Below are 12,319 nucleotides of genomic sequence, written 5' to 3' on the forward strand. Positions count from 1 at the left end.
ACATTCTTGCCTCCTTTGTAGAAAATTAATTGGCTACATATGGGTTAATTTCTGGGCTCTCTATTCTGTTCTTATCTCTGTGTCTGTTTTTGTTCCAATACCATACTGTTTTGATTACTATTGCTTTGTAGTACATTTTGAAATTAAGGAGTGATACCTCTCGCTTTGGTCTTTCTCAAGATGGTTTTGGTTATTCGGGGTCTTTGGTAGTTTCATATACATGTTGGAATTATTTGTTCTAGTTCTGTGAAAAATGCCATTGGGATTTTAATAGGGATTTCATTGGATCTTTGGATTGATTTGGGTAATATGGACATTTAAAAATAATTCTTCTAATCCATGAGCATGGAATATCTTTCCATTTATTTATATCATCTTTAATTTCTTTCATCAATTTCCTGGTTAAATTTATTTCTGGCATTTTAGTCTTTTTGATGTAATTGTGAATGGGATTATTTTCTTCATTTGGAAATTAATTCTTAATTTGAAATTTTCTTATTTGAGAAAAGAACTGAATGACAAACATGTCAGTAAAATTATTCCTGTCTCATTGATAAAGGATTATGGCAGATATAGAAGTCATGCTTCTTCCATGCAAATTTCATGCAAATTTTCCATGCAAAATGGAAAAACTCTCTGGGCTCTTGATAAGGTATTTGGAGCAGAAAATAATTTTTCTCATGTGCAATTATAGAGAGGAATTAGATAAGAAAGAAGCTTAAAGTGCTTAGAATGGAAATGTAGCAGGAGATTGTTAGCTGCTCACCTAATATCTATTCTCTTATTTTTCTTTAGTGAAGGAAGCCCGGTTTTCTTGGGGGTGGGGTGGGATACTGTATTCAGATTAACAAATACTACATTTTGTTGCCTTCTTATAAATAGAAGTGGGCAAGTGATACAGTTCAGTTCAATGATGTACAAATGGAAGTTTAAGGTTGGAACTCCTGGCAATACTTCTTTTTTTTTTTCACTTTTATTTTTTTTAATTTATTTTTTATTTTCAGCATAACAGTCTTCATTATTTTTGCACCACACCCAGTGCTCCATGCAATCCGTGCCCTCTATAATACCCACAACCTGGTACCCCGACCTCCGACCCCCCACCCCTTCAAAACCCTCAGGTTGTTTTTCAGAGTCCATAGTCTCTCATGGTTCACCTCCCCTTCCAATTTCCCCCAACTCCCTTCTCCTCTCTATCTCCCCATGTCCTCCATGCTATTTGTTATGGTCCACAAATAAGTGAAACCATATGATAATTGACTGACTCTGCTTGACTGATTTCACTCAGCATAATCTCTTCCAGTCCCGTCCATGTTGCTACAAAAGTTGGGTATTCGTCCTTTCTGATGGAGGCATAATACTCCATAGTGTATATGGACCACATCTTCCTTATCCATTCATCCGTTTTAAGAGTGAGTGACCCATGGTTTGTATGCCCTTGCTGCTCTATGGACTTTTTCCTTCTTTTCCCAATAAGACATGAAATGCATAATGGATGTGGGTTTATTCATCTCATAGAGGTAAGGGATATCTCAGTATACCTCACAGATATCTCAACTCAGACCCTCAGTCTTGTAATACGTTTCTTGACGAAAAGTATTTCATTGTTGCTTTAGATTGGCTGCTTATTAGAATTGCCTGAGGATATTTTTTAAAAACTAGGTGTTGGGACTTCTACTAATAGGTATGATGTAGCAGACAGTGGCAGGCCAGTGTTTCTGTTGCAAAACCCATACAAATTAAAAATATATTTCTAAAAGTATCAGAGAGCTGTAAAAAGTAAGCTTATGATACTAAAATTCCAGAGAGGAAAGAACTGTTTTCGGGTGGGTGGATGAACTATAGCCACTTCTGCATATCTGTAGTGGCCTAGGCAGAAGACTCTGCTAATAGAGAAATATATAAAGTTCTTAGTGGTCATGAAGGGCTGGAGTCAAAAAAGGAAATCTGAAACACATTAAACACATGTCTGCTTTCCCTCACAGGACATTAGCCAAGTTTTGGTTCTGTACAGGTAGCTGAAGAGCTAAGCTGAAAGCTTCTAAAAGGCAGAGTGAAATCCCTTGCAGTCTCATGATACTTAGGAAACAAAGAAATACCATGGGAGGGGACATGCCTCAAATGCACAACTGGTCTCCACTTCAAGACCTGTGCTAGATTTTAAAATGTAGGGGCAGGAGACTGAAAAGCTGGGCTGAGAACTTTGGAAAGGTAGAGCTGGATCGTTCACAGTTTGTTAGAGCTGAAGAGATGGAAACTCACCAGGCTCTCAATAAACAGTTCAGGAAAACCTGAGGAAAAGAAGAGAACCAGAGGTAGGCCTGAATCTTACTAAAACTGAAACTTACTCCCAACCCAGTCAGTACTTGATTGGATTGCGGCAATCAGCTCCTTCTCCTGTATGCTAGTAGAGGACAAGAGGAAACCCTTTTTGGTGAAGGATAGCACACAGAGCTTGGCATACCATGAAAAACTAGTAGGCATACAATGAGGCAAGACAAATAAGGCCTATAAAAAGGGCAAAGGAGACAGTTGAGTAGAGCCACAGATAGTCTTGATATTGAAGTTTGCAAACAAAGAATTTATAATAGCTGTGATTAATATCTTTAGGAAAATAAAGAAAAACATGGCCAAAGAGATGAAATGATGGAAAATCTCACCAGATATTTGTAATCTATAAAAAAGTGAAATGGACATACACAACTAAAAAATGCAGTATCTGAAATTAAGAAGTCAATAAATAGGTTTTCTGAGATTAGACATAGCTGAACACAGAATTAATAAACTGAAAGGCAATTAAAGAGAAAATCTCCAAGTTGAAGCATAAAGAGACACAAGAACGGAAAGAACAAAACAGTGTAACACATGTGTATTGTAATCCAGCTCTCTGGAAAAGAGAAAGTCTTGATTTGTAATGAAACACCTTACTGCCATCATATAAATACTGTCACCATGGCTGATTTCAAGCAACCAATGATTTAAAGCCATGTGACAAAATAACCTGAATATTTAATAATTGACTTTGGTTAGCTGGTACAAGCTAGTTGTACTGCACTCCTGCAGAAACTCTGAAATGTGTTAGAAACTCAGAAAGAGAGAATAGAATGGAAACAACCTTTGAAGAAATCATAGCTGAGAATATTCAAAACTTTTAAAATAAATCAAGCCGTGGATTAAGGAACTCAGCCCACTACAAGCATGTTAAATACAAAGAATGCTACAAAAAGAATCCTGCACCTCATTGTAACACTGTTATAGACCAAGGTGTAATGGGCTGGATGGTGATGCCCAAATTGACATATCCATGTCATTATCCTTGAAACCTGTGAGTGTTACCTTGTTTGGAAAAAGGGTTTTCCCAGGTGTAATTGAATTAGGATTTTGAAATGAGTATATCATCCTGGATTATTTAATCCTGGTGGATCCCACTACCCTATTATTTTCCACCATTGTAACAAAAAGGTAAATACAAATTACCTGTATCAGTTATTAAAATGGTGATATTATGATGGATTTTTCAGACATCACATATACACTGAAGGCTATTATGAATTTGGAGCCAATAAATTTGGATAAAATGGATAGATTTTTGAAAAATAACAACCAACCAAAGCTGCTAGAGAATAAATAGACAACCTCAATAGTGTAATATTTATTAAAAAGATTGTCCATGAAGAAACAACTTTACATAATGAAAACCCAGGTTTGATGGATGCACAAGTAAATTCTCACAAACATTTGTGGAAGAAACAAAGCAAGTCTTTCACAGATTCTTTTTTAAAATGGAGACAGAAGAGTGATACCTGGGTGTGTCAGTTGGTTAAGCATCTGCCTTCGGCTCAGGTCATGAGTCCCGCATTGGGCTCCTTACTCAGTGGGGAGCCTGCTTCTCACTCTGTCTGATGTTTCCCCTGCTTGTGCTCCCAATTTTTCTCTCTCCCTCCAACAAATAAATAAATAAAATCTTTTAAAAAATAGAGACATAAGAATACCTTCTTACTTTATATGAGGTCAATATAACCTTGATTCTTAAACTCGACAAGGAAATTACAAGAAAAGAAAATTATTGGTCAACCTTTTTCATGAACATAGATGCAGACATTCTTAATAAAACACTTTAAAAAAGGATAATACTACATGACCAGTGGGATTTATTTCACAGACACAATGGTAGCTTAATATTCACAACTTAATTAAGGTAACTTACACATTATCAAGAAAAAGAAGGCTATGCTCATTGCAACAAATACAGAGAAAGCATTTCAGAAAATTTAAGAGCCATTAATGATCTTTAAAAATTTGGTAAACGTGAAATAAAATGGAATTTTCTCAATTTGGTAAATATATTTGTTAAAAAAAACCTATAGAAGACATCATATTAAATGATGAAATGTTCACAACTCCTCTTCTGATATTGGATGTGAGATGAGGAGGTCTACTATCAACACTTCCATTCAACATTTTCTAGAGGTCTTAGTGCAGTAATTATGGTGAGAGAAAGAAGGATTGAAAAGGAAGATATAGGGGCGCGTGGGTGGCTCAGTGGTTAAGCCGCTGCCTTCAGCTTGGGTCATGATCCCAGGGTCCTGGGATCAAGCCCCGCATCGGGCTCTCTGCTCGGCCGGGAGCCTGCTTCCTCCTCTCTCTCTGCCTGCCTCTCTGCCTCTCTTGTGATCTCTGTCTGTCAAATAAGTAAATAAAATCTTTAAAGAAAAAAAAGAAAAGGAAGATATAAGCTTATTATTTTCAGATGGCATGGTTATGCATGTAAACCATTTAAAAGACTCTACAAACTATTAGAATCAATAAGTGAATTTAGTAAGATTGTTGGAAGTAAGATGTACAAGAGTTATTTTTTCTATATACCAGGAAAAAACAAATAGAAAATGAAATATGAAAGATGATACCATTGACAATGGCATCAAACGGTTAAAGTCAGCTGAATTTAGGGATAAATTTAACTAGGAATATAACTAAAAGTGGACAAGTAAGTACTAAATATGATTGTGAGGAATGAAAGAACCTTAACTGCCTTGCTTGATCTGACACGTTCTTGGATTGGAGGAATGAATATCATAAAGATATCATATTCCTAAATGAACCTACAGTTTCAACCCAATCCCAATAAAAATCGCAGGATATTTTATTTTATTATTTTATTTCTTTTAATGTATTTTTATTGTGTTATGTTAGTCACCATATATCATTAGTTTTTGATGCAGTGTTCCAAGATTCATTGCTTATGTACAACATCCAGTGCTCTATGCAATAGTGTTCTTCTTAATACCTACTGCCGGGCTCACCCATCCCCCCTATCCCCTCCACTCTAAAACCCTCAGATTGTTTCTTAGAGTCCACAGTCTCTCATGGTTCATCTCCCCCTCTGATTTCCCACAATTCACTTTTCCTTTCCTCCTCCTAATGTCCTCCATGTTATTCCTTATGTTCCACAAGTAAGTGAAACCATATGATAATTGACTTTCTCTGCTTGACTTATTTCATTAAGCATAATCTCCTCCAGTCCCAGCCATGTTGATCCAAAAGTTGGGTATTCATCCTTTCTGATGGCTGAGTAATATTCCATTGTATATATGGACCAGAATTTCTTTCTCCATTCATTTGTTAAAGGGCATCTCGGCTCTTTCCATAGTTCGGCTATTGTGGACATCGCTGCTATGAACATTGGGGTTCATATGGCCCTTCTTTTCACTACTTCTGTATCTTGACCATCAGGGAAATTCAAATCAAAACCACATTGAGATATAAACTTACACCAGTCAGAATGGCAACGATTAATAAGGCAGGAAACCAAAAGTGTTGGGAAGGATGTGGAGAAAGGGGAACCCTCTTACACTGTTGGTAGGAATGCAAATTGGTGCAGTCACTTTGGAAAACAGTGCGGAGATTCCTCAGAAAATTAAAAATAGAGGAGATTTTATTGTAGAAATGTAGGTGCTATTTCTAAAATCTACCGGAAATGCAAAGAAGCAAGAATAGAAAAGCAGTCTTAAGAAAAACAAAACTTAATAAAAAAGAAAAAAACTGGAGGATTATACTCCCAAATATCATGACTATTATATACCTATAGTAATTAAGATAGTGTAACATTGATGCAAGAAGAAAGAAAGTGACCAATGAAATCGAACCCCACGTATATTCAATTGTCTCATTTATGACAAAGACTACAATGTGTAGTTCAGTAAGGAAAGGTTAGCCTTTTCAATAAATTGTGTGGGTTAACTGGCTATCTCCACCTCCCACCATGTACAAAAATCAAATCTGTATGGATTTCAGATATGAAAGTGAAAGGTAAAACAATAATGTGTTTGGAAGAAGATGTAGGAGAACATATTTCTGACTTTGTAGTCCTTTGTCTGTGGGCATTTCATTCCAATGTGAGGGCTTGCCCGTGTTCTCAGTGACTCAGAGTGCATTCCTTTCCTCACTCAACCAAGAACATGATAACTCTAATCTGTTCTTTCTTCACCACTGTCATGGAGTGGGTGCAATTCTGTGCGACCATCTTCTGGCCTCTACCCATGAATACTTTTCCCCCAGCCATCCCTCTCCCACCACTCATTTTCTAAATTGCAGTAACTGAAACTATCAGGAAAAGTGAGGGCACTCCAATAGGACTTTCTTACCTTCTCTCTTTCTTCCTGGGTTCTTCTTTGAAGAGCTTCCCTAGCCTTCTTGATAGGGTTGGAACCTCATTTATGTAAACCTGACCTGTCTTCAGGATGACTTAACAATAGAATCCTTTTGTTTGACTCCATCTGACTTATCTCTTGATACTTAAAAAGGAGGCATTTGAATTAAAAACAAATAAAACTAAAAACATTAATGATGACAACAAAAAAAGTAGGTAGAACTTTTCCCTCTCTTGAAGACTGTCTACTAGAAAGTGAGACTTTGCCATGGGCTCAAAGAAGTAACCATCATTCTCAAAGCAGAACGACACTTTCCCTCCCCAGGTGCCTGTTCTGCCTTCTGCGGAACAAAACTCATGGCTTTATGTAAAAGGGGGAAAGACTGAAGGAAAATATTATTTACAAAGGGAAGTTAAAAATGCATAATTTTAATTGTTTCAAAATATCTGTTACACATTCTTTTGCTTGAGCCAGAAATTATCTACCTTTCCATTGCTAGTCAACCTTCTGTCTTTTTAGAAGAATCATTTTTTCAGAGAATTCTTTTGAGATCTCTTTAATTATTTAAAATTCTGTTACAGTTCTGCTTTAGCACGTAAACTCTCCTTCATACCAGTGTTGCATTTGTTTGTAGGATCATGTGATACATTTCTGCATTTCCACTAAACTGGATGCTTCATAAGAGAAAAGATCTTTAGAATTTTTTTGCTACTTAATATATCACCAGAGCCTTGGACAGGGCCTGGGATATGTAAATACTGTAAAACCACATTATACTCTGCCTCATAAATAATGAGAATTAACATATAATGGAATTGGCTATTACTTCCTGTCCCATGTTCAGCCCTTTTGCATATTGGAGGTATGGGGATGGGCTGGAGGCTAAAGTGCTCACTTTCTAAGGAAGGATGTGGTGGAGTGAGGTTAGAGGGTTAAATGGCAGGCAGTTTTGTCTTAGGAAGACTAGGGCATGTCCCAGTATGTTATGGCCAAGTATTCTTTTTTTTTTTTTTTTTAAGATTTTTATTTATTTATTTGACAGAGAGAGAGATCACAAGTAGACAGAGAGGCAGGCAGAGAGAGAGAAAGGAAGGGAAGCAGGCTCCCTGCCAAGCAGAGAGCCCCATGCGGGACTCGATCCCAGGACCCTGAGATCATGACCTGAGCTGAAGGCAGCGGCTTAACCCACTGAGCCACCCAGGCGCCCCTCTTTTTTTTTTTTTTTTAGTTTGTTTTTTATTTATTTTCAGCATAACAGTATTCATTATTTTTTCACCACTTCCAGTGCTCCATGCAATCTGTGCCCTCTATAATACCCACCACCAGGTACCCCAACCTCCCACCTTCTGCCCCTTCAAACCCCTCAGATTGTTTTTCAGAGTCCATACTCTCTCATGGTTGACCTCCCCTTCCAATTTCCCCCAACTCCCTTCTCCTCTCTAACTCCCCTTGTCCTCCATGCTATTTGTTATGTTCCACACATAAGTGAAACCATATGATAATTGACTCTCTCTGCTTGACTTATTTCACTCAGCACAATCTCTTCCAGTCCTGTCCATGTTGCTACAAAAGTTGGGTATTAATCCTTTTTTTTTTTTTTTCCCCAAAAGACTCCATCCATCTATCAGAGAGAGGGAGAGAGCAAGCACAGGCAGACAGGATGGCAGACAGAGGCAGAGGGAGAAGCAGGCTCCCCGCCGAGCAAGGAGCCCGATGCGGGACCCGATCCCAGGACACCACGACCATGACCCAAGCCGAAGGCAGCCGCCCAACCAACTGAGCCACCCAGGCACCCTGGTATCCATCCTTTCTGATGGATGGCCAAGTATTCTTAAATCAAGGCAATCAGTAGCCAAGCTTTATTTTGGTCTGCCACCAGGTGGCGCTAAACCACAGCTAGCCCAAGAATATATCTGGATCCAGCAGTAGGACCTCTGGAATTCCTGAGGAGCTAGACAATTTACTAACCCAGCCATTTATTAACCTTATAATAATGCAAACATGCATTTTATATGATCTAATTGCTTCATTTCTACTTAACACGTCATATGGGGATTTCTCTGTATTTACTGAATTGATGAAGGACTACATGAAACCTATGTATATTCATTAAGGGTGGAAGGACAGGGTAGGGTTGATTGCGAGGCAAACATATTTGTTAAAGCAATGATGCCTTAAAGTGTCTCATTTTAAAGATCTGTTCAGAGGTATTTTCAGTTTATTCTGTGAAGTTATCTCTATTCTGAGAATTAAATAAATTCAAATATTTGCTTAATGGCTACAGAATACAATGCAATGAAAAATTTTTGGTGGAATATTAAGTCCATGAAATGGATGTTTTATGCCCATGAGGGTGGAACTTCAAACATAAAATCAATAATCTATGATTAATAAAATCAATAATCTAATAATGGTAATAACAGCAGCTAACATTGCTTGCTAGGTTGATTATCTGTCAGAGGTTGTAATGGGCATTTTGACATATATTACTTTATTGGATTCTTATAACAACCTGTAAGGTAAGAATTATATTCCTTTATTTTTTTTTTAAAGATTTTATTTATTTATTTGAGAGACAGAGAGAGCGCAGGTGCATGCCCTTGTGTGAGCAGGGAATGGGCACAGGGAGAGGGAGAAGCAACCACCCCATGGAGCAGGGAGCCCTAAGCAGATCTCAGGCTCCAACAGGGGCTCATTCTCAGGACCCTGGAATCATGGCCCAAGCTGAGGGCAGATGATTAACTGACTGATCCACCCTGGTGTCCCTATATTCCATTTTTATAAAGGTTATATAGTTGAGGACTAGATAGGTTAAATGACTTTCCAAAAGTTATTTAAAAACATATGTAAGAGTTGACATTAAGCAAACCTTTATCATTTAGAATTTCAAATGCCAAACCTGTGTTTTATATTTGCCTTATTTGATTCTAGATTTCAAGAAAGATACATTACAGAGAGCTGCCAAGATTTCCAGGACAAGAAAAAGTGTACTGGGCACCTGGGTGGCTCAGTGGGTTAAGCTGCTGCCTTTGGCTCAGGTCATGATCTCAGGGTCCTGGGATCGAGTCCCGCATTGGGCTCTCTGCTCAGTAGGGAGCCTGCTTCCTCCTCTCTCTCTCTACCTGCCTCTCTGCCTACTTGTGATCTCTCTCTGTCAAATAAATAAATAAAATCTTTAAAAAAAAAAAGAAAAAGTGTACTATTCCATAGTTTTCACATGTACTTTGGAAAGAGCTGGCTATTAAAAAAAAACTATAATAGAATCATAGTAAGAACCATATATGTAGGCATATAAAATCTACCTAAGGGTAGGTCTCTTAGTCTAGGTTCCCCTGGAGGTTTATCCTGAGATAAAGGTTTATGTAGGGTTAGTTTAGTTAGGAAGTAATTTCAGGGAGCAGGGCTAACTGGTGAAGGAATGAAAAAAGAGAAGGAGGAAAAGCCATTCAAGGATGTAGTCATTGTCTTTTGGCCACTGTTGATCATGCCAGGGCCTTCTGAGGAACCTGAGGGACTAAGTACTGGCCCCCTTGGAGAATGCAAGGCAGTAGGCTTATCCATTGGCTCCCATCCTGCATGGCTCAAGAGTGGGCCCTAAGTGTGGACATCCCTGTGCTTCCAGGTTACACACATCAGTCCCACCAGATTTCTGCCCATGTCCCAGGCAGCAGTGTCCTGAGTAGGGAGAGGTACTTGGTGTAGGCCATAGTGAAGGAACTTTCTGTCAGATTATATCTGTGAGAAGCTGATCTGAGCCTGAGGCAGAGGCTGGAATAGAGGTGGGGCTGAGAAGGTCTGAAATGTTGCACAAAGAAGGGTCTAATACTCTTCCATTAGGATTCCATGGTAGTAATGTGTGGATTTGGGTAATAAAGATTAGATATATATGGATTTTCTAAAATGATATTAAAGCTATGAACCAACTTACTGGAATTAAATATCTTTCAGGCCATCTAATATTTTCTTCATTGTGTTACCATAGAAACACAGCATGGCTCACTGTTTTTGAGTCCCAATTTTTATGGGTTATTACTAATTTTATTATTAATAGCACATAAAATCCAGGTATTATTTAATCTTTCAAGTGCACTAACTATAAAATTTAATATTAATTTTTAAGGGGTGGTGGTCTTCATTCAGTTGTGTAAGTATCTTTTAGGGAAGAGTGTTCATTAACGGATTCAGAAGACAGGCTAAAATCTGAACAAACAATTCTTTAGTACTAAAAAGTAGCAGAAATAGGACCAGTTCCAAACTGCCAATGGGGTTGCTCATTCAAATAGAGGTATTAGGGTATAGTGGAAAGAATACTGCCCTTATAGTCAGAAAGGTTGGGTTTTATCATTTGGGTTTTATTACTTAAGAACTGTATGTTTTTGGCCAAGAAGTTTAAAGGTTCTCTAAATCTTAGTTTTATTCATCTGGACAAATGAGGGGAAAACTATCTATTTCACAGGGTTGTTGACAGGATTTAAATGAAATTCCGTATGTTAAAGCAGATAGCAAGGTCCCAGCACATAACAAATATGCATAAACATGGAATGAACTTAAATATGAAATGTACATGTGACACTGGCTCTGATCCACATGCTGATCAGGTATGTTACCATACTGGAGGCCATCTTTTTACAATTTCTGGTTCTTTTCATGGCTCGTTTCTTCATACTTTTTTGACTATTAGCCAAGATGTTACCTCTTTAGAAGGTAATTTAGAAGCCAGAATCTCTGCTGGCTCTGCTCAAGAAAGACCTCACCTTTTTCGAAGTAGAAATTCATGAATTTCTCTAACCTCCTTCTAGAAAGGCAAGAACCTTAGAACACTTTAACTCTGAAGACAATGTTGGCAAGCAACAGAAATTGATGGTGGTTAATTAAAGCAGGAAATGTCCAGGATGTTGGGTAGCTTATGGAAAAGACAGGAAGTCTACAGAGTCAGAAAACAAGCAGCAACTAAAGGAGGCCAAGTCACCAGAATGATATCATATGAGCAGTCCAGAGACAACCACTGCTGGTACCAAGTACTGGATGCCACACCTGGCCTCTGTTCAGTGGACAGTAGAATGAATTCTTCTTTATCCTTTCCTTATTCTTATCCTTTTCTTATCCCTGAATTTTTGCAACATCTGCTCAAGATTTAAAATCCAGAGGTGAGCCTCTCCAGTTGGCTGAATTTTGTGTTATGTGAGTACACTGTAGTTGCTAGGAGTTCAGGAAGCATTTTTGGCTTCTATGCTGGAAGGTAGACTTTGGTTCCCAGTGAGAATAAAACTGGGGGATTCTCAAACACTGAGAGAGAGTCTTGATGCTTAGCAGTAAAAAAATACTTAGCAATCCTCCCCAGAGTCTGCTCCTTCAAATGCCCAACATCTAATAATATCTTTCTCCCTTATATTTACAGTTTTAGAATACATAATGTGTGTATCTTCTCATGACTGTAAAATCACTCAATTCTACTTCAGGAGATAATCCAAAGTCTTATTACTATTATTTAATATTATTGTTTAAAGGTTTTATTTGAGAGAGAGAGAGAGAGAGAGAGCGCACATGAATTGGGGGAGGGAAAGAAGGAGAGGGAAAAGCAGACTTTCCACTGAGCAGGGAGCCAGATGTGGGGCTCGATCTCAGGACTCTGGGATCATGACCTAAGCAAAGGGAGATGCCCAAACAAC

The sequence above is a fragment of the Mustela erminea genome, chromosome 1 (assembly GCF_009829155.1).
Source record: "Mustela erminea isolate mMusErm1 chromosome 1, mMusErm1.Pri, whole genome shotgun sequence".
Lineage (NCBI taxonomy): Eukaryota > Metazoa > Chordata > Mammalia > Carnivora > Mustelidae > Mustela > Mustela erminea.